The sequence below is a fragment of the Lissotriton helveticus genome, chromosome 2_2 (genome assembly GCF_964261635.1).
Source record: "Lissotriton helveticus chromosome 2_2, aLisHel1.1, whole genome shotgun sequence".
Classification (NCBI taxonomy): domain Eukaryota; kingdom Metazoa; phylum Chordata; class Amphibia; order Caudata; family Salamandridae; genus Lissotriton; species Lissotriton helveticus.
The window spans coordinates 337,714,233-337,738,381 of NC_136060.1; the positions used below are offsets into that span (position 1 = coordinate 337,714,233).

Below are 24,149 nucleotides of genomic sequence, written 5' to 3' on the forward strand. Positions count from 1 at the left end.
CAACTTGTACATTTGCAATTTTTCCCTCTTTTCGCTCCACTTGTACATTTGCAATTGTTTTCCTGTTTATATCTCTTAAGTAACTAATGTAATCCAAAGTCCTTATGTAACACAACAGGTTCTTTTGTAAAGCGCTCTGACACCTTCGGGTAATGTTCGGACTACATAAAATCGCATTAAATAAATAAATAAATAAAATACAGTTTGGTCATGACATTTGTATTTTTGACAATATCTTTAAGGTTTAACTTGAGGGTCTTAACTTTAGGACATAGTGCAGGCATATTAAAAACAACCCTAATAAGATGTCAAAACAACAATTTTTTCCTATGGCACACAGCAGATTTTAAAAAAGAACTTACAAAGAAACAAAACAAGAGGTGAGCTGAGTTGCTGCATCAATCGTAGGACATGTCTACCAGTGGCAAAGCCCAAACTTATCAAAAAGGGAATTTAAAATCGCTTAGTAAATGCGCCATAAAATTTACAAAAGAACCTAAAGTGCAATATGCTTTGGTTAGAGGCTTCATAGCAGGGGCAAATCAGAATTGACGATCGATCGTCCTGCCCCAGGGGAAAACACAAGTAGCATTGTATAAAATCAAATCTAAATTTGGCGAGCAGGGATTATTCCCAGCTGTTGGTAACCATGCCCAGAGAGGGTCCACTCCTGTGGACATGCAAATACTATGAGGCTCCTGGTTGAAGCCCTTGTTTAGTTCCAGTCCTCCCTTGCCTCCCTTCTGAGACAAGAAAGTTCTCTTTTATCTTTGGAAGTCAGGTTTTGGGAATTTGAGAAAGTGAGGGTCTGTCCAGTTTATTGGCTGCTGATTGGATACAGGAGAGCCAGGGAATTTGAAGGTTATGATTACAGGACAAACAATTAACAATTATATCCCTGTTTATGGCTTTTTGCCGGTTTCCCCAAGATTGAGCACCATAATAATAAGGAGGTAAGAATGATACGATTCTCCACATGAGGAAGCCCCAACTCCTCATGAGTAGGAAAAGTTGGGGAGCTTGCAGGTAGAGATAAAAGTCATCTATACATCCTGTTCTCCTCCAGCTGCAATGATCTAACATCCTTGTATCCCCACACCCCAGAACAATATGTTAATACGGGAAGGCATTTTCTGTTGTAAATTTCAAGTGAGGGCCGATTGGTTTACTATTGGTGGAAGAAGCCAGATTAAATAAAAACCCTATTGTATTGGAAAACCTCAGTGTCCACTTGATCCCCAACTACCTTTAGAGTCAAATTTGATGCCTAGATGAGGAAATTCATGTGCCTTAGAAACGGGGTTTCCCTGAAGGGCCATGCTGCAGCACTCGAGGTTTGTAGGACCACAGGTCATAATAAAAGGTCTTAGAGAAATTAATTTTGAGATTTAACTTAGACATAGAGTCAACAAAAGTATCCAACACAGGCTAAGATCATTTTGGTTTCTTGCCATTAAAACAGCTACATAAGCATACAACAGGACAGGGACAGCCTTGCTCTTAGCCTTGGGGATGTCCCTTCCCTGTTGAGTCAAATTGGCACCCAAGCCATTAAAGTAAAATTAAAAAAGTACCAGGGCAGTCACACAATCCTGTCCCAAAAGACACAAACAATCTGTACATTCTCCTTTAATGCCATATCTGACAAAGGCTTCCAAATCACAATGAAGTGCATGTTGAAACATGACAATGCTATCATCCACATTGAGGTCCTGTAGAATATCCCAGAGCTTACATCTCACCACACAACCAAAGGCACAGGAAAGATTCATGAAGGCCAGGTAGATGGAGCCTCTCTTAGTAATGGTATATTTGCTAACCAATAAATGGAGATGAAGACATTGCTCCATCGTACAACGCCCCACATGGAATCTATACTGCACTCTTGAGAAAATCTGTTTTTCCTTCATCCATCAGAACAGGTGATTGAGCAGTACACACCACATGTCCTTCACTACTGAGTCCAATAGCAAAATTGCCTAATAACAGCTCGGGCTGGTACGGGTGCCTTTCTTGGAAATGGGGACAATAATGGCACTATGCCATCATTGTGGGAATCCACAGGCACAAGCAGCATTAATATAGTTAGCAATTAATGTGGCCACAAGTCAGAATTGGCATTATAAAGTTTCATCGGAATGACTTCTGACCCCTGTGCTTTATTAGCCGGGATAGAGGAGATGGCTTCCACTACCTCTGGAAGGTTGGAGACTCTATCGATTGGATAGAGGAGAATGTGACCAACGTTTAGGGGGGTGAAAGTAATGGTGGGGTAGTAATTTTCTGTAAATGATCCACCCACTAATCTGGGCTGATCTTATTACTCGTACTATGCTTTTTACTGTTCTGCAAATTAATGTTTAGAAGTTCTACGGAAGCTAGCAATCAGGGCTCTATTTTGTGGGGTTGATTAGAGGGCCTCCCCTTGCCATTTGTTGGCTAAACCTCAGGTTGCATCAAACCATCATCATAGACTTTATTTTGATCACTTGGATCTTCAAAGTACCTCACATAAATAAATACATAAATAAATATACATATGGTCATGTTAAAAAAGACATATGACAAAGTTAAAATATATAACAGAATACAATTTGAAACGCCCATCTCATGGTACAAAAAGTGAATCATAATGCCAAGAAATTAAATTTACAGCTGATTGTGCTTGGGCCAGAATCCTTTCCCTTTATTTGTCGAGGTCAATGTTGGGGTAGTCACACCCACCAAGTCCAATGGAGGATCCGTAAACGACAGCATACAAAATAATCATTTTTGACAGGGTAAACTGGCCTGCGTAATTTTTGACTGAAATCTATTACTAGCACAGGCTGTTTTAGCTGCAACTGTTTGTGCTGTTACAATTTTAATTAAAATGTTCTGTGCAACTTGTGAACATTATTCGATTAGGCTATATGTATACCCATGGTGAGCGTTTAATCCAATACAAACCCATCGCTATAAAACCCTATGCAGTTAAGACATTGTTCACTCTATGAACTGAGTGATAGAACAATTACCTACTTGCATTGGGTTTCCTCAGAATGAGGGGCCAGAATAATAAAACATAAAACAATGTATGGGCTGACAAGGTAAACTAACACAATCAGTTTCCACATCAATTGGTCGCTTTTCTTAGGAGTCTTTTTGAATGCCTTATCCATATGGCCATCAAATATTTACCCATATCCAAGACCACAACTCCGATTGCATCAGTACTGAGTATTCTATATCCTTCTTGTTGTTGCCTAGAATCAAAGTTTCTAGGGGGGGCTATCCACTTTACCCGAAGATTGTTAGAACAAGGGCAAATTAAGAAAATATGCATAGGGGTTCCGGACCCCATTTGCATACTGGACACAGGTCATCTGAAAAAATGCTTTGCTTGCCATTTGCCACAAAACAATTCGGTAAGAGGGGTCCTGTATCTTAACTGAGCATACAATTTCCAAGCAGCAGCCAGATAAAAATTTTCAATGGTAGGTTTGCACCATGGGCAAGGTTTAAAATCTATGCAAGGTAGTGAAAGCTGTCCCTTGCATTCTCCGCGGTTATGGGCTTATAATACATTTCTTTTACCCTAACTCTAGAGATCAAACACATCCTCTCTGGTGAGGTCCAACTGGCTTATAGCCCCAATTTTCATAAGAGTGCCCTAATGTATCTCAACTAAAGAATTTCAGCAACACAATTAGAGGCCATTAGATCTCTTAGAAACACTCAATACAGGTCCAAAGCTTGGGTAGACCACAACGGATGCTAGAAGGTTAGAGGCCTACATTCTATCTTATGTGAGATTCTCCTTTGGGTCAGGTCCAGGTAAATGGGGGTCAGTGGTATGCTCATAGGGAGATTAAATAAGGATCTTATAAACTCATGCTCGACTGGTACTAGACCAGGGCCGGACTGGCTACCGGGCAATTGTGTGTGCTGCCGAGCTAGGGGCTAATTTCTCTGTGGTGGGGGCTTATTTCGTTGCTGGGGACCTGCGTGCGATTTGAAATAAAAAAAGCAAAACGAATTTCGTTTTGCACACGCAGGTCCCAATCAACAAAATTAGCCCCCAGCACAGCAGCACACACAACTGCCCGGTAGCCAGTTCGGCCCTGTACTAGACTATTTATTCTAGAACATCCCTACAATTCCACCCTGCACATTACCGCCTCCAGAGCCTTGATGATATAATTCTCTAATGCTGGTGTCACCCTTCTTGATGTAGTCAGTCTATGGATTTTGGCTATACTTGTGGTCTGCAGAATGCGCGTTAAATATGCCTTCTCAAGATGAGGGACAAGCTCAGGTGAGGAGTAAACCAAATTGGGAACCATTTATATTGGATTTTTACCCACTAGCATGGATCACTTGCAGTGGTTCATGCCTTGTTTAGAGAAGAACATGCATTTAGTCTTGCAGTTGTTAGGCTCCAGACCCCGCCCTTCACAAAAGGCATTATTGGCAGACGGAGCCCCATGGGTGTGTCTTTGATTTCAATAAGGTATACTTGGCAAAGAGGTGGGCTGGAACCCTCCTCCCCATTTTTTCAGTGCGCCACACCCATCTCAGTTCAAGTAATCCACCATCATGTTAATGTAGAATGAAAACAGGGTGGGGGCGAGGACACACCCTGGTCTGACTCTACGGTTTACCCTAATGGGTTCAGTGATTTGCTTGCCTTTCCCCATCTTACTTAGGCAAGACTATCTGCATGCAGTCTCAACACAATATCCACTTTTAGAGCAGGTTTGGGCCATTTGCACTAACCACTAGTCTCATAGCTACTAGGAGGAATGTCCATAAGGAGCACTCCCATTCCCTTTTTGTTTGGCTCCCATCTATACCGTATCCTACACCTTACCAGATCGGGCCTTGAGTTGGATTTAGCTGTGACTGGGAAGTCACTTTTGGCTATCCTGCATGCATGGTTATACCAGGCTCCTGTCTTGGGCATCTTCCTGTCCATTCATGTAGCTTGACCTAATAGGTCCCGTATCAGGGGATTAATGCTTCAGGGATAGTTTTAATCTTCTGAACTCTGGACTCCTGGGGAAGGGAAGGCAATAGTTCATCCTCCTTCACGACCTTGATCTTGATGTACCTGTCGTTAAAGCTAAAGGGTTCTTTTTTACCCAATCCTACAGGATAGTCTTCCTATTATTCATTTGTAATACGGTGCCTAAATCCGTACTACCGAGGAGAACAGGTTGCCCTGGTCAACTGTCTAGCAGAGTCAGGCTCGTGGCGTTATGATTGCCATATCGTCTATTCACTACTATTGTATTCTGTAGTGTAGACCAAAGCCTAAGGTCGACCAAAAAAGAGTAACTTCTGCTTGAATGACCTGGTCTATTGTAGGTCATTTCACCTTGGCTATTCAAGGTTGTCCTTCCATTTGTGGCTCTAAGGTCAAAGTTTAGTGGTAATGCTAACACCTGGGCTGTTTTGTGGAATCATTTCACACTCAGGAGATCAATCTGAGGGATTTCCCACTGCCTGTCCCACTCCTCAGTCAAATCAGGGAGGGGGGTGCTGCTAGCAGTTCGAATGTAGTGTTAAAATCTCCAGCCACCAATAGTAGGCTATTTCCTGTGTGCTCGGAGAGGGTAGATTCTAATACATCTATTTTCCTGATCTCTGCATTACTTAATCCAACTCTCTTATACATATTATAGATTTTGAGAGAAAAATCAGCATAATCGGCAAAATATCAGGGTAACTAATGGGGAGGGTTTTAGTTTGGCACTGGAACATGGTCTTTACACACATTTCTAAAATCCCATAGGACCTTCCATTTTCAGTCTTGGCTGCATTTCGACAAAAAGATGTAAACCCGCTTCTAAAGAAGGAAGAGAGACACCATGTCTCCTGAAACAGCATGTTGTGGGTATCTATGAATTGACTCCATTCTATTTCTGTAAACAGCTTTGATACCCCTGCTACATTCCATGATACAATTCTGATTTGGGCAGCTTATTCTTGGTCAGATTTTGTGTAACACAAGGTCTCCGGGCTCCACTGACAGGCACCTTCAAATTTAGTCGTTTGCCAACCCTCCCCTCCAATCCTTCCACAACTTTTTTCAAAGCTTCGACTACGTCCTTCAGGCCTCCAATTATGCCCACCAAATTTGTTAAACAGGACTGTTCTCCTTTGTTAGTGATACTTCTCATAATCTTACATGGCCCATCTGCTATAACTTAAATACAAGAGTGTGCAGTTCCTTAGAAAAAGTTAGGAGAAATTACAAATTGATCAAGCATTTGCAATGCAATATGTCTCGCATTACACAAAGTTAGAGCTGTTGGCGTTTTAAATAACAATGTTTATAATATTGTTTTTTTATTTGCAGTGGATTTATTATATAAAAATAAAAGTGTGCTGCCGCTAGAATAGTGTGCTATGCTGCCAAAACATTTAAATGAAAAAGTGCAAGCAAAGCGGCACCTTTGCAGGAAGGTATGTTGTATCTGCAGTAGGAGAAACCATTAAAGAAAATAGTGCTCACAGACTAAATAAAAACTAAAGTGTAAAAACTGAAGTAAAAGGGCCAGTCCTCAAGGGAGGATACCAATGAAGACAAGGACTAACAAGCCTATTAACGAATCAGTGTTTCATGGCGAGACAGGAGCCGAAGGTTTCTACAAAGAGGAAGATGCGTTTCAGGGTGAGACAGGAGCCCGGCAAGTTTCTACAAAGAGGAAGATGCGTTTCAGGGTGAGACAGGAGCCTGGCAGGTTTCTGCAAAGAGGAAGACGCATTTTCAGGGCGAGACAAAAGTCGCAGGTTTCTGCAAAGAGGAAGACGCATTTTCAGGGTGAGACAAAAGTCACAGGTTTCTGCAAAGTGAAGAGTGTGTGCTGGGGTAAGAAAGAACTCCAGCAGATATATGTAAAGTGAAATATATGTACCATTAGAGCCATGCAAACGTCCCCGAAGTGAAGTATAGGTACAAAGGGTGAGACAATAGCACTGCAGATTACATAAAGATGTCTCTAAGGGCAGAGCAGTAGCTCTGTAGATTTCTGAAAAATAAAGGGCGCAAGCTAAGGTAAGAAGTAGTCCTGCAGCTTACTGTAAAGCGAAGAGTGCACATGGAGTGAGAAAAAGCTCAGCAGGTGTCTACAACATGAAGCATATGTGCTATTAGATGCCTGCAAAATTCTGCAGGGGGAATGTTGCATGCGAAGCATGAGACAGGAGCACTGCAGCTTCTGCAAAAAGAAAGTTAGGTGTCTCAATGATGGAACAGATCAAGTAATCGAGCTCGTCCTCCTTCTACCAGAACTCCCTGAACCTGGACGAGAATTCAGACCCTTTAAACCCAGACTTGAAGGATGGGGCTGATCTATGACCCTCCAGACGCAGCTGGGGACAGAAGTGTGCAAAAAGGAGGAGCTGGCAAACTCAAGGTAGCACTAAAGAACCACTCCATGCCACCCTGAGCAGTGTCTGGATCACGCGGCACATGCTGGGTCAAGAAGATGCAGGAAAAGCAATCTGTACGAAAGGTCTCGGTGCACATTACCTTCTTAATGCCACATCTGTGAACCATCATTGGCAGCACCCGCGGTAATTTACACTCTGCAGACTTCACAGCATAAGTAACAACTGACATCACTTCTACACGTGCTGCACTATTTTATTTAAGCAGAATCTGGGGTTAATACGAACTTCTCAGGCACCTGTGGACCATGCACACATTAACTAGGGCGTGAATGGTCATCACATTACCGCCTTTGACCAATGTTTCAGTTTGGTAAATATAGGGAAATTTTGTGGATTAGGCAAACGCATACCGCAACAACATTTTTAAAAATAAAAATTGATAGGCAGATTCAAATCTGAGCTAAACCACTCTGAATCCAGCCAACGAACCACCGCTCCCTGATTTAACGCACAGTGCATCGGTGGATTTACAATACAGGACCTGGTTTCCCCCAAACAATTTGTAAATAAACATATCACAATAAAACGATACAGCTATATTCCCGAACCTTTCACGTGCCTTTCTGGACAAAGCTGTGAAACAAGAGGGAGAGTATATTAGCACTGGGTTTAGGACTGGGAAGGAAAGACACCTAGAATTAGCCAATTTAACCATTTCACTTGTGACCCGTTAGATCTGAAAGCTATTCTGGGCAGAGGCCACCACAACTCAGCCCAGAGAAGGGACTTGCACCGCTCCATAAATCAGTGTCATTGCACAGAGGGGGCTCAGAGAGGAGACTTGTGCAGCATCGCTCCACAGAGGGGGCCCTCTAAAGAGACTTGTGCAGCAACACTCACAGATCAATTTCATTGCAGAGAGGGGGCAGCAGACCCACTTCATTGAAGCTGTGGACACAAGGGCATCCTGGCTATTAGCCTTTAACAACGGCCACACTGAGGCCACTTGATGTTCTGCTGTGCAGCAAGGAGGCCTTGAGCTGCCCTGTAAGAACTGTATCTGTTAACATAGGCCATCCACTCACACGTGATTGGTTCTACATGTATGCAGATAATATGCAAATGTAAAAGCTATAGATCCTCTGATAGAGGGTTGGTGACTGCTCCTAAGCCAACAGTGCTTGTGTGCGTTTAAAGCCGTGTGGAAGAGGGCAGGAGTCTTTGGGGATCACCGGCATGTCTGGATGAACATCCGCCTGACAACATTCACAAAACTTGGTCCTAAACCACGGACACCCGTGTCATGAGTGTTTAGCCTGATGGATCCTTCCTCCGGATCAGGTCAGCTTGGGAGTCAGCACTTGATCCTTCCAGCTGAAGGACCTCCGGCGAACAGCTGCCCATGCTCGGCTGTCGAACAAATGCACTTCTTGGACATCTCCATTAAGTGTATAATAACAGAAGAGAAGGGATGTATTTGTGGAACGCAAATTCCCCTCGAAGAGTTTCAAAGTGGTGTGGAAAGAAACCGAAAACAAACGTTTACTGTTAGTCGTCTAGATGGTACTCATTACATGAACCTCAGGAGGATGAAAGGCTGAGTACGCCCGCTGGGAACTGAATCTGATCATGAACTCAAGCACAGATCCTTGCTGTGGATGCATGAGTCAATGGGCCCCGAACACCAGCAGAATGCAGCAGTACACCCCCAGCTCAGATTCACAGGGAGATGGTACCTGCTCCACTCTGGCTACAAGAGGCAAGAGGCCTCGGTTCTACTCCCTGCACATCATCCACGGAGCTTTCCAAACCGGGAGCTCATTCCTTTCTGGTCCAATCTAGGAACAGGTCTATGGCAACTCCCTTGTTCTTAGTCTCTGGCTTCAAGCCATTTACTTTCACCGAGTAGGTAAAGTTTGATGCACAATCTCACAGTCAAATTCTGTGCCCGGTCGAGATGATGTCTCAGAGATCTTATAAATTAAAAGCTGTCCCTTCAACCCACCGTAGGGCACTCACTGACAGTTCAGATGCTAAGGGTGCTCTGTAGCAGGAGGCAGCCAGCTGAAGGAGTACCTCAATGTTACTTTCTCTCGAAATGGTAAATAAATGCCCACCCTTCCTAGAGAGGCCAGTTGCGCCAGCGTATGTTACCAGATGTGGTGGCTACAAACCAAACAAGTGAATGTGCGAGCAGAGATGCACGGACAGAGCAGATGCTGCTGGACAGACCTGCACCCTACTCCATGTTGCAGCAGTTGCCAAGCAACGATGCAAATGCAAGCAGTAGCAGCAGGGGTTGCCGGGCAACAGCATCAGATTCAGGAAGGAGGCAAGCGCCGCTGCACGTCACTGTGAATTAGAGAACACAGAGAGCCATGCGTGCCAGGGGCTAAGCCTGCCACCGTGCAAATGGCCCAAGTGGCATCATGTCACTGAGCGCGCCTGGCAGCCTCATTTACTACAGGTGCCCATTTGCGTCTTCCTTTGGTACGGTCATCTCCCACAACGAGCTGGCACACTGGACGTCCATCTCTATATCCCTCAGATGTGTTTAACATACGTGACTTGTAAAGGTGAAATCCATCGTGGCCACAACCAAGGAGGAAAATGGAGGTCCATTCAAAGTGAGGGCCGGCGGCTCGATGGGTGCCTGGTAAAGTCTCTCTAAAAGAGACAAGATGGGATGGCTCTCGTACCGACAAAAGCGGCCCGAATGGAGGAACGAACCAGAAGTGATACTCCTCTCAACCCAAAAATGGAAATAAGACGAGGGAGGAACCCAGAGAGGTTCCCCATGGAGAACGTGCAACTGTCAAACCTACCACTGCCTGCTCCATAGACGCATCCACGGCACCTGATCTCAGAGGGTGCCAGCGAGTGGGCACTGTGCCAAGGACGGGCACTGGAGTTTAGGAGCAGCATAAGAGGGGCCAGGCTTCATACTGCAGGGTGTGCTTGTCCTTGTTGAACGAGAGATCCAATAAGGGGCTGGCTCCAAGCTTGCTGCTGCTGGCCCAACAATAGGTGCACAGATCCAATTGTAACACGAAGAATACCTCCTCTCTGGCTTTATAGCCACATCGACTGACTAGCACGGAAAGGAGAACAAGACAGGAGGATCGGACAAGAAGCACACAAGACGTCAGCGGTTCTTTCATGTAGTTGCTTCCCTGTGAAATGGATCCAAAAAGAGAACAATCCCACGAGTGGTGCGCGCGCATGCGCACCACAGGGAGACATGTGCTTTCAATTATCACACCCGTGTCTGGGCACGATAATTGAAACCACATGACCGCCGGTGCTCGTAACAGACACCAATAGGCCATGGGCGGAGCAATGCGCCCGCCTTTGGCCTATTGCGTGCCACAAAAGGAAAAGCACAAGCTCGTGCGTGTGCCATTCCTAGGTCAGCTTCTGAAACCCCATTTGTACCTACTAAATGACTTGCGCTGCGCGGGCAATGCTGCGCACTGCACCGCTAGGCGCAAGACCTAAAAAGATAGGTTTTCAGGTCAGTGGAATGAGCTCCAATAGGAGCAAGTGCCCTCACACACCCCCCGAAAGGTGTCATGCTTCATCATCTGGGCATGCTCCTCGTTAGGCTGGTGCTGCAATGCCAGACGGGCACGAGCAAAGGGACTCTTTGCCGGAGAACTTTCAATTTTGCTGTATGATGAGGTGTGGGTATGTGGGTTGCGAAGAATGTGTAGTGTGGTAGAAGGAGGTGATTTAAAATAGGTCTAGTGATGCTGAATTGAGAAGTCTTTACTGGTGAATCTCACTAACCTAATTAAAAACTGTGTGCTCATATGGGATTCAATTGTCCTAAGCAGCAATCTTTTCAGTTTACCTCAAGTTAGCAGGCAGTGTCTATGCCAATGGTAAAAGAAGGGGCTAACAGTAGTATACAGTTAGAAGCATACTTGAGATTCAGAATCAGGATTACCTAGGTATATCAGTCAATGCTTTTCCACAAAGCCAAGGGGGTGGGCTCTGCCCCGTCTCCTCCTGGCACTGATGGGCGCAGGATGGGCTTGCCCATAGCCCAGGCGTGGCCTGCACCCAGAACACCATGGTACGAAAGATGCCGAGCGCTGCGGTTGGTGGTAGGGTGCTTTTCATCTCATGGCGTAGAGGAACTTACGGAAGGCCCCTCCTTTCCTGCAGCACAGATTTATGGGACGGAGAGTCCCAACCAGGGCACCAGGAACAGCACACCAGATGTCCTGTGCCATGCTTGGAGGTAGGGTGCTTTACAGCATGGAGCATGGGGGATCTGGTGGCCTGTACTTAAGTGGCCTAATAAAAACTTCTATAATAACATAACTCAGCATGACAAAGTCATGTATCCCTGGCCAGCACTCTTGGGCAGTTTGGAGACAATTAAAAATTAAGACTAGTTGTTCTGAGCATAATTTCCTGGTAATCTCGGTCATATTGCCTGAATGCCGTACTATTCTTCTCCCTTGATCTCGGGACAAGTAAGTTCCAGGTGCTGTCTAAGGTTATCACGGATATTCCACAGCCCCTTTAGAGAAATAGTCAAAGTGTTGCGGTAGCTAAATGCAGAGTATACAACAGACCCCTCAGTGACCAGATTTATGATGGCTTGCGAGATAAAATATAAATCAACAGTAGGGGAGTGTCTCCCTCCCGTATAGGTGGCATTTGTGGGATTGGGTAAGCCGGCTGCCAGCATTACATTACAGAGGTCAAAGGTGACTAAATAGTTATAAAGCTCTCGTCCCCTTAAGTTTTCACCTTGGGAGATCTCTTCAGGCATTAAAATCCCTGGGTAAAATTAAACTGTATCCTGAACCATCCTCCACTTGATCACTCGCAAGTTCATTATTAAACTAAAACAAGGTGGCATAATTAAAATTACATGTATGGTTAAAACGGTCATAAAAATGTATAATACAGGCACTATATTTATGCGGACAGTCTAAATGAAAGGCTTGGATCAAGTTACACTCACAGGGAATAGGATAATTGTGACATGGAAGACTCATCTTAAAACAGGAAATAAGGCCTGATTTGTCACGGCTAGAGGCACCAGGGGGAGCAGCAACAGAAAAACAAGAAAAACAATTTCAAAGATCATTAGATATAGCCCAGGTTTTCTGCAAAAGGGCGATATCATCTGTTTGAATGAATTTCACCCACTGGTCCATGGCTAGTTTGGCCTGAATACCCGTAATATTCCAACTCAATAATTTAACTTCATCTGAGAGCACAGGAATAGCCAGACCCCATCGGCGTAGCATACTCAGAAGTAAAAGCAGGGGTGCAGGAGCTAGCTGGCATGCTCGAGTTAGAAGGGGGCCAGGCTCCAAAGGTCAATCAGCAGTTGATGGGTCAGATAATACTGAAAACCTATTTGCACGAGGTAGAACACAGCTGAGGGGGTGCGAGGGGGTATAGCCACTGGTTGGCTGGGCTAAAATCCGGAGTTAAGCCTATGGTGTCGGTGAGAACAAAACCAATAGCATGACCGTAATCCCAGAAACTGCCACAGGATCTAGGCATGGAGTCTACAAGATAGTAGCTGCAGTAACTGGGGTTTTAAAGTAACAATAATTTGATTCCCGGGGAAGTCTAGGGCCGGGGGGCCACACAATCCACTCGCAAAAAGCATACAATTGAACAGCCTACCCCAAAAATAGTAGGCTTACCTGACACTTCTGCTTTTATTTAGGAGGCATAAATCAACAAAACCTAGAGTCATCATAATCCTTTACTTTGAGTTTGCTGGCCTACTGAAAGTATGAATTGACACAAAGGAAAGGAATCTTATATATGGTATATCGCAAACCATTTTTGCCAGAATGACATCTAACAAGAAAAATTTATTTTTGGCTGTCATAAGAAATATACCTGCTACTCTAGCAACATCTTCATGTGTTGCTATGCAATCACTTTAGGTCGCTACTGTCCTTCAGACATTACTGGTTCCTCTCTGCTTTCTTTACTATTTCACTTGTTTTCCTCTTTGTGTTGTACTCTGTTTTCATATGAAATGCTCTTTTTATTGTCTTTTTTCTTATCAGAAGTGAAATTAAACTTTTTGTTTTCCTAATTTGGAAGTGATGTTTTCTAATTATCTATGTTCATAATCATTTCTTGGAATGTTATGGGTATGGGCAATCCAGTTAAAGGTCAGAGAGGTTTGGTATACTTATCTCAACTAAAAGATGATACTGCTGTTTTAGAGAAGATAAACTAACTTGACGAGGTGTGTAATAATATTAAGAGATTGTTAGTGGTTGTGGCTTCTGTTTTATCAGTAATTGCAACGACACATGGCACCATTATTCTATTTAAGATGTCCCAATTCTTTAAATATTTTCAGAATAACAAGATGGGTTGGTGTTCACTGTAAGATTAGTAGCATTCCACTGTGCATTTTGAATGTACTTGGTCCAATGTGTTATAATCCAAATCTGATGATTGGAATAATATTGGTATGAAACTAATGAGCATTTATATTGACATTTTAACTGTGGGAGAAGATAGTAATCATATGTTAACCCTTTTTAGATATAAATTCAGAGGTTGGTATTGGACAAAATAGAAAAATTATCTTGCAATCGGCTTTAATGGACACATGTTTAATCCTAATGTTCATTGATGTATAATTTCCGCTTCTATTTATGGTTCATAACCCCATATTGATGATAGATTCCACGTAAAACATTTAGGCAAAGATTTTGACAACGAACATAAGTACTGATGGAACCTGGAGAAATAATACTGCCCTTCTTAAGGAAGCATTTTTGAATTTAGCTTTTTAAGTGTTTGCTAATGAATTGTTTATGTTCAGAAGATTCTGCTTTTCTAGATATATAGCACTATTATAAGGTAGCTTCTAGGGACTTCATTAATAATTTTGTCTCCACAAATAAGAAATGTACATAAAAAGAATCTTGTAAGATATTGGAAAATATTACCATTCTAGAGCATACATAGTAGACAAAAAGCCTAAATTATCAGCAGATGAACTTGTCAAAATGGAATTTAACAAAAGTCTACTAAAAGCTATAGTGGCTACTTCCTTAAGGTGAATATCTATTACTGTGGTGGACAGTATACTCACAGAATTTTAACATCATTTTAGGGGGTGACTTTAATGCCAACTTTAGTGATTGTCCTACATACTTTGACCTATCTCAATTAAGAATGCTGGTCATTTCCACTCAAAAAGGGATGCAAGGGGGAACGTACTTCACAGGTTTTTATCTGATTTTTATCTGTGTAACATCGCTGAAACCTTTGGGGTATTCCATAACCAAATTATGACGTTTATTGGCTGATGTCTTTGAACTGTGATAGATTATGTTTTTGTTTCCAGAATATAGTACATCTATGTTTAGTCTTGGAACACTCTGGCTAATGGTTATAGTGACTATAGTTCAAACATTTTAGTTTTAGTTATACATGAAATAACTCAAATGCATCTTAACAAGGGCACTAACGATTTCACAGTTAAAGACCAAGGGTTGACACTTAAAGGGATAGCTGCTGATACGTCACCATTATTAGTTAACATTGTTAGAGAAAATCTACAAGAATTAGTTAAACCTGTCTTTCAAGTGACAATGGTCCTGCGGAATACATTTTAGATGCCTCTATTAACCTGGGCTGTTTTATTAGGAACTTCCTGCTGTAACCCATTCAATTTCATGAACATGGTTTGATAACACTTGTAGGGAGGCAAACCGGCCTTTGCATAAGGCCTTGAACAAGAGCCCTGGAAATAGGGAGGACGAATTCAGATGCCTGCTTAAGTATAACACTGCATTAAAAAGCAGGAAATCTCCCTTAAAGGAAGAGATGTGGGAGGACCTGATCACCTTCTGTAACAATATAGATGCCATGACATTCTGGGTACTAATGTACATGGATATGTTTAATAGGGCACAGATGATTGGCCTAGGGCTCAATATCATAACCTACAAATAGGTGGCTTACTTTAGGTCTATCTACTGCCTAGTGCACAGCTTTCCAAACTTTTCATGTTGGTGACACACTTTTTGGAGATGCATCATTTTGGGACACAGTAAGGCAGTGTAGCGAGCGAGCCCGACCCACCTAAGGGGGGGTTCTCACTCAATCTGTCTGTCTCCCTCTCTCTCTCTCTCTCTCTCTAACCGTCTCGCTCTCTCGGTCTCCCTCCCTCTCTCTTCCCCTGTCTCCCTCCCTTCCTCTCCCTCTGTCTCCCTTTGTCTGTCTCCGTCTGTCTCCCTCTGTCTGTCTCGCTCCCTCTGTCTCACTCTCTGTCACCCTCATCCCTCTGTTTGTCTCCCTCTGTTTCCGTCCCTCTGTCTCCCTCCCTCTGTCACTCTCCTTCTCTCTCTCTCTCTCTCTCCCTCTTTCTCCCTCTGTCTCTCTCTCCCCCTCTGTCTCCCTCTTCCTCTCTCTCCCTCTCCCTCTGTCTCCCTCTCCCTCTGTCTCTCTCCCTATGACCCCCTCCCTCAGTCCCCCTTCCTCAGTCTCCATCTCTGTCTCCCTCTCTCTCTGTTTCCCTCCCTCTGTCTGTCTCCCACTTTTTCTCTCTGTCTCCCTCTGACTGTCCCCCTCCCTTTGTCGCTCTCTGTCTGTGTCCGTCTGTCTCCCTGTCTGTCTACCTCCCTCTGTCTCTGTCTGTCTTGCTCCCTCTGTCTCGCTCTCTGTCGCCCTCCTCCCTCTGCCTGTCTCCCTCTGTCTCCCGCTCTATCTCCCTCTCTCTGTCTCCCTCTGTTTTTGTCCCTCTGTCTCCCTCCCTCTGTCTCCGTTCCTCTGTCTCCCTCCCTCAGTCACCCTCCCTCTCCATCTCCCCCCTCTCTCTCTCTCCATCTGTCTCCCACTCCCTCTGTCTCCCACTCCCTCTTAATCTCCCCCCCCTCTCTCTCTCTCTCTCCATCTGTCTCTCACTCCCTCTGTCTCCCACTCCCTCGGTCTTCCTCTCCCTCTGTCTTCCTCTCCCTCGGTCTCCCTCTCCCTCGGTCTCCCTCTCCCTCGATCTCCCTCGGTCTTCCTCTCCCTCGGTCTCCCTCTCCCTCGATCTCCCTCTGTCTCCCTCTCCATCTGTCTCACCCCTCTGTTGCCCTCCTCCCTCTGTCTCCCTCCCTCCCTCTGTCTCCCTCCCTCTGTCTCCCCCTATCCCTCTCTTTCCCTCTCCCTCGGTCTCCCTCTCTGTCTCCCTCCCTCTGTCTCTGTCCCTCTGTCTCCCTCCCTCTGGCTGTCTCCCTCTGTCTCCCTCTCTCTGTCTCCCACTCCCTCCCTCTGTCTACCCCGGACTCCCTCCCTCTGTCTCCCTCCCTCTGTCTCCCCCTATCCCTCTCTTTCCCTCTCCCTCGGTCTCCCTCTCTGTCTCCCTCCCTCTGTCTCTGTCCCTCTGTCTCCCTCCCTCTGGCTGTCTCCCTCTGTCTCCCTCTCTCTGTCTCCCACTCCCTCCCTCTGTCTACCCCTGACTCCCTCCCTCTGTCTCCCTCCCTCTACCCGTCTTCCTCCATCTGTCTCCCTCCCTCTGTCGCCTCTTCCCTCTGTGGCTCTCCTCCCTCTGTCACCCTCCTACCTCTGTCTGTCTCCCTCTGTCTATTCCAGACAGTAGACGGAAGGGGTATGTCGGTTAGATGGGCAAATGACAACGCATTTCTTTAGAGGCCAAAATATGTTTGTTAAGAATAAAATAAAATACAAAATTGACCCGGTGGGGAAGGAGGACAAGGAGAGTTCTATTAAAAAGCCAACAATATTTCTTTAAAAAAAAAAGAATTTTATTTTCGCTTCCTGCAGAATATATGGTCGGAATTCTTTTTCTTTTCCATACACAGAGCAGACATAAGCTTTGCACACAGACGAGCTGATCGCGTGTCCTGCTGTGTAGAAAGCCTGGTACTTTGCACTCTAACAGCGTTTTGTATTTAAACTTCTCGAATTTTGCAGAAAGTATTTGAATGACTCACGGTCCCCCACATGCCAGCACTGTATTTCGTCGGCGCGAGGGGGGGGGGGGGGGGGGTGTTTTATCAGACAATCGGGTGTTTTCAACAGAGACCAGGGGAGAGTGGGTGAATGACATCGCCGGCAGAGGCCTTAAAGCACAGCTTAATGCCTCTTAATTAGCAGCAGTTATGTGCTAAGTGCCCATCCGCGACACACCCACCCTTTGCAGGCGGCACAGTACTTTGTCGGGACACACAATTGGGAAAGCTCTGGCCTAGTTAATTCAGGCGACCAGCAATTTAGTGATGCTGTATCATCAACCTATCCTCTTGCTATGAGGTTCGAGAGGTATGAGGTGGTAACAGCAATCATACAGAGACCCTCTGCAAAGGCAACAGGCCCCAATGGAGTCTGCATGGACCTCTATAAATCAAGTATTTTCTTTAGGGATCCATCATCACCAATGCTTCGAACTTAGCCTATACCACTTTATTACCATCTTCATGGCACAGCTATCTGTGTACCTGTTTTTAAAAAAGGCAGCAAACAAGACCCATGCTGCTACAGACCCATTTAATTACTTTGATTAAATTGTAAAGGTTGTGGGCCGCATGTTCCTAGATAGAATCGTGGCAAGGTCTGATGACTTGAATATCCTTTCAAAGGTGAAATATGGATTAATGGAAGGGGTCTGGACAATGAAGGAATGCCTAAACCTTGACCTACTAGTCAGCAAATACACCATAGCGAAGGGGCCACATGTACATATCTTTGGATTTAAGCAGGCTTTTGACTGAGTTAATCGGTCAAAGCTTAGGAGCATTTTAACAGATATGGGGATGGTAAATGTGTTAGTTGACTTCCTTCGAGTGCTCCACACGGGAGTATCAGCTTCAGTGAGATATGGCGTTGGGGGAAAATGCACGGAGTCATTTACATTAAATTGGGGAGTCAGACAAGGCTGTGTCCTCACTCATGTTTTGTTCCTACTATACATCAACAACTTACATGTCTTTCTAATTAGTAAAGGACTAAATATGAAGCTGGAGCCTAATGGCTAGAGCAGTCGACCTCAAAGCCGGGGAACCGGGTTTAAGTCTCGGCAGGGAAGCTCAACATCCTGCGATTCTAGGCACATCACTTAATCACCCCGTGCCTAAAAACTGGTGCTCATGCAAAGCACTCTGATACTTTTGTGTTGAGTTTGACCTATATAGACTTCTCCCCAAAAAACATCATAACTGCACTTTTGTATGACAATGTTTCCAATTTAATAGGTCAGACCACAAATAGCCATAAGGGTCTCATTGACAATTTTATCATGCTTAAGGACAATCTCAAGACCAATTGCTCTAAAATATTTTACATGGCATGCAGCCCAAAGAACTGCAAGACCAGTGCCATTTCCATCAATAATAAGAAAATAGGGAAAGTAAATGACTTTCCCTACTTCGGTTTAACATTTGAATCCTCGAGTTGTTAGTCACACCATTTTGCAATCAGGTGCCCAAGGTATGACTAATTGGTTGGCATTTTATTTAACTTTGCTCATAACATAAGAAACAAACTGACTAACGCTCCCTTTGGAAATGTATACATTTAAAATGCTACCAAAGTGTCTCATTTGGTGAAATACTATTTGTCATAATTATAGATAGGATGGAGCCATATCTACTCCTTCTAGTTAGCAGGAGAAATAGATAATTTCTGGTCTCCCTGAATATATAGTCATCTTAGGATAGAATTCTTAAGATTGTTAATAGACCCCTGAATAATATAACTATGGATGTTTGTAAATCACCAGAAGGTGTTAAGAATGCTTTTCTGTCAAACCTGATTATGCTTGAATGTGCAAATATTGTTAACGTTAATCATATTTTATTTTGGTTAAGACTTGATTTTTATTATATTTATTAGTATTTCTGCATTCGTTTTACATTGCTTTTCCCCACGTTCCTCCTCTCCCATGTTGCTTTCTCATATAGATAAAGGAAAAGGATAAAAAAGTAATGCATTTTGCGTACACCCTGCCCCATATGAAGCTCTTGCGTATTTATATTATACTACTTATATCTAGTGATTTGTTTACATTATAGAATCTTATCCATGTATATATATGCACTGAGTAATGAATCCTGTATTGGAGTATGTTTATGTATTTTAAATGTAATAAAATGTTTTAAACAAAAAAGAAGAATCCCTCTCACTAAAAGTAGGACTGTATGACAGTGATGCAGTTCTCTTCAATAACGATGCATGATTGTTCTAGCTTAGGTACAGAAGATGCACATGTTCACCAGTTATTGACAATGGTGTCACTAGTCCAACCAGATCACAATCAATTTTATTTCAGGTTAATTAACCCACAAGTATTAAGTATGAACATAGGAAACTGTTTCAAGAAGTCCACGTACATTCCTTGTCCTCCATCATGAACATTATATATAAGGGTACAGTGCTGTATTTGTTTCAACAAAAGGTCCTCAAACTTTCAACAAACACACTGGATCAATTAAAAAAACATCCTTTATAAAGAATTTGTGCAGGTTTACTTCGGAGTCAGAAGTAAAATTCAGACATTTTATCAATTCACTAAGGATTCCTTGACTACTCCTGAGTAACCTTTTCAGCATGCAGAAATGTATCATGTGGTGGACAACACCATGTTCAGAAATGTAATTCCAAAGTTTTCCACAAGGAAATATATTTTTCTTGGAGTAGAAATCATTGTTCTTGCCAGTAAAATACCTTTACTTCTACCTTTACCCCGAGTAAATTTAAGAATGCTTCCAGGTTTGGGAAACTACTTTAAATTGCTCTGCAAATACTCACAACCTAGTGGGTTTATGGATGTTCACCAAATATTGCTGCTGTGCTCACCTATACACACCCGTAATCTTGGTTCTTGTAATATACATTCTCACATGGAAATTAGGCCATACTGGTGGAAGTACAAAGAGCAAATCCTATTTGCGACGGCCAATACCAATTCCATTCCTGATTCTGTGAACCCTTAAAGGCATTTTGCATTGCAAGACATTTATTTATACACATTTGCTGAACACCGAGACAAAACAGCTTTATAAATCAGACCCACTGTAAGACAATCACTGGGTTTGTTGAAGTGAACAAGAGAGAAAATATTTTGAGTTTTGTGCCTTGCTCAATGGAGTTAATTTAGGGATAATGAGCAGTGGTGGACTTGACTGGGGTCTTCCTGCTTTAATATGTGTAATATGCCCCCGGCAGCGTTATTTTAACAACTAGGCTGAGAGAGAAAACAAAGGTAACATTATCAACACTCTTTTAGGGTTTTGATTAGAGAAAAATATCAAATTAACATTAAATAATTAGGTCCATCTTTTAAAAATAAAGAGAGCTGTGATTATGTTTCACCTATTGCACAAACTGCAATTCCTGCCTCATCATAAGCCAGAAAGCTGATTACTTCCATGAGCAAAGTTCATAGTTCATCATGGTGAAGAAAAAGCTATGTAAATTATACGACTACACCTTTGTAAGCAGGTCTGTATGTATGGCGTATTTGCATCATGCAGACACAGCAAAACGGCAGTAGAGTGTTGTTCAGGGTAGAGGGCTCACAAACTATACCTCACTGATGAAGTCTATGTAGGATGAAACTGGTCTGGGGCTGCTTGAATCCCTGACTGGAGGCACCCAGGGTGTTTGTCAGTTTGGGTTGGGTTGTTCCTATTGAGTGCATATGATTGGTCCTTGTCCGGTGTGTCACAGTGGGTGAAAACTGATGGACTGGATTGCAGCCCTGAATGATGATCAGTAGCTGCGATTAAATCAAGCATGTCTTCTATCAATTTGTTGCTTTTCTACATTTTAGAAAGGTTGGGGCAGACATGATGAATACAGAGATGCTGTTACAGAACCTGGGTGCATACATGAAGTGAGCCTGAAATCTTCTTCGTTTCTGCTCCTCTTAATTATCTACAGTCTGATGGTGTCCTTCCTGGCTGCACGTGTGCTGATAGTTACTGGAACTGGTGAGATTGTAAGCCAGATAGGCACTGTGCCAGTCTTAATAGGTTGATAGATCATGCAATTGGTTTTGAAGATGGTGAGATTTGGCAAATGGAGTTGAATCAGGGTAGAACAGTACAGTCATATGTCTTCAGACTCTTATATGGGGCCAATATGAATTCTGGGAGTCCATAGAGCAGGGACATCCAGATGTGGGAGAATAAGGCCTTGAATGGCAGTTTTGAGGTCACTTTCTGGGAGGAACGGTTTCACGACGCAGCCACATCACACTCCGCCTGAGAGGCCTGCACTGGCTCCCTGTCAACAAGAGGATCACCTTCAGGCTCCTCATCCACGCACACAAGGCACTACAGAACACCGGACCTGCATACCTCAACAACCGACTCCGCTTCCACACACCCACTCGAAGCCTCAACTCAGCCAACCTCGCCCTCGCCACAGTTCCTCGCATCCGGAAAGCCACCGCCGGCGGCAGATCCTTCTCCTACCTCGCCGCCAAGACCTGAAACACTCTCCCCACCAGCCTACGACAGACCCAGGACCCTCTGGCCTTCAGAAGACTTCTCAAGACCTGGCTCTTCGATCAGTAGAAGCCCCACGCCTCCCCAGCGCCTTGAGACCCTCACGGGTATGTAGCGCGCTTTAGAAATGCAGCGATTGATTGACTTTCTTCAAGAGCTATACTTGGTACAAAGCCATCTTGGTTTGTCGCTCCTTGTATCCCTTGAAGGTGAGTAAGGTGCTCAGGGTGAATACAAGAGACTTGGGCTATTCAGGTTCATGTCAATGAAGCAGTTTTCAACTAGTTCTTGGTTGATGTTCCTGGTGAATAAAAGGAATTCAATCTTAGTGGAGGTAAGCTTCAGATAGGTGCTGGGCATGCAGGTCTGGATGAGGTTAAATTTTGAATCATTGGATCTTCGAAGTAGGCAACACTTTCTAGTAAAACTAGGTGTCATTTGGTGCACTGATGAATGCAGATATTGTTTTCAGTGAGGAGAATCTCAAGGGTCCCCATGTAGAGGTAGAAAGTGACAGTATAAAAAAGATGGAACTCTACATGTAGTAGGGATCTTCTGAGACCTGGAGGTCCAATTTGAATCAAATGGAATCAGTTGAGTTGGTAGGAGGAGACACAGTAAGGCTTGTTAAGGACTGTAATTTCACAGGGCCAAATGCTAGCTACCCAGAAAGGCTGGTTATTAGAGCATAAATGCTTAAAATCCCTACACGCACTAAAAGTTTTATTGACGTACAGCTCTCTCTTGTTCCTGCCACAAAGACCAATTTGAAGTCCAAGAGGCAAAGATATCAGAAAAACACATCCTCAATTTCCTTGTTTGTTAACTCCGTACCTATGGTTAGGTCTGAGTTTCCATTATAAAAGGCATTTTTTTTATTTTCCTAATAACTTTGGTAACATTAACAGAACATTCACAAACCTTTCCAAAAGAAAATAAAAATAATCTAATTTAGGATGGCAAGTTTTGTGCAGATTGGTGGATGGGTTAAAAAAATAGTTTTTCCATTTCAACTTTTCATAAGATTATTTATTTTTCTATACAGCAAAATTGCAGATGGAATTACACCAAGATTGGTATGAAAGTAGAACGTTACACAAGAAAATACTCTCACTTGGTTGCTGTAAATAAAAAGGTATTTTTTAAGAAATCAGAATACAAAATGTTTTTGAGTGGTTCGTGGACAATCCGTAGAGTAACATTATTAAAAAAAAAATGTGATTAGATGAGGGAACACTTTTTTTACCATTATTTTCAGACCCACAAACCAAACTAGGATCCACAGATCCAAAGCTTTGGATTGGTTGCCTGTAACAGAGGATCATTACTGGGTATGGGACTCAATTTAAGCAACCTGGCAAAAACTTAAGAAGCCATAAAGGAGCAGGAGTAGCTAACATAGAACACTGGCTTTGGGATATAATTTTTTTAATTAAAAAAGAAAAAAAGGAATTTTTACAACAGCGTTCGCAGACCCCAGTTCAGCTTCTAGGTTTTAAGCCACCTTTTAAGCCACCTCTTGCATTTGCATACCTGTGACAGGGTCCACAAACCAGAGGGGCCGAACAATGGCCTAAGAATCTGAGGGTTCACAAACCCCAAATGGGAAGAGCCAACCCCACATTTTTTTTTTATTATAATATATATATAAATGGAGTCAGCACCACCCTTGAAGGCCAATTAGAGTGGGGGGAATGGTGGCCTGTAGTGGGTTCAGTGCAGGACCTGGACAGAGGCCAGGGTTTGCGGCTAAACCAAACTACACACAGCCATATCCCTGTGCTGCAGATATTGACTACCTGCAGCAAGCATTGGGGTAAAGTATATACTTAAATAGAATTTAAATGTAGCACATCAGAAAACACTGACAATCTAGAGTTAAGGTGAAGTTATGGTTACAGAAGGAAACCTAAAAAACAATAAAATTGTCAGTTATGGTTAGCTAAACAATCCAGAACTCGCACAACAGTCACGCAAACCATGACCATATGTTTATGCCAAACTCCCTTCTCTATAACCCTTCCTACATTTCCATACACACCAGTCAGAGTTTCTGACATCATATCAGGTTCACAGTGCCATAATGAGGATTGTGTAAATAAACCAGAGGGTAGTAAATTGAATTCCACAATCTCAGACAAAGTAGAAGATTATTCTCATACAGAATCATATGGAAAGCCTCATGGGGGATTGTAAAAGTATGCTACTTTAAAATTATTTTATGAAGCAAGATAAAATTCTAATAACTGGCGGATAAGCCATTTGAGCAAATATACCACACATTCTAGAAAATATGGCAAGTAA

The 24,149-nt window shown here is 43.3% G+C and overlaps 1 protein-coding gene across 3 annotated transcripts in view; it reads right to left on the minus strand.

Annotated features, from left to right (window-relative positions):
• EVC2 (EvC ciliary complex subunit 2) overlaps positions 1-24,149 on the minus strand; it is a 526,400-nt gene that overhangs the window by 401,334 nt on the left and 100,917 nt on the right. The gene's annotated exons all lie outside the window — the stretch shown is intronic.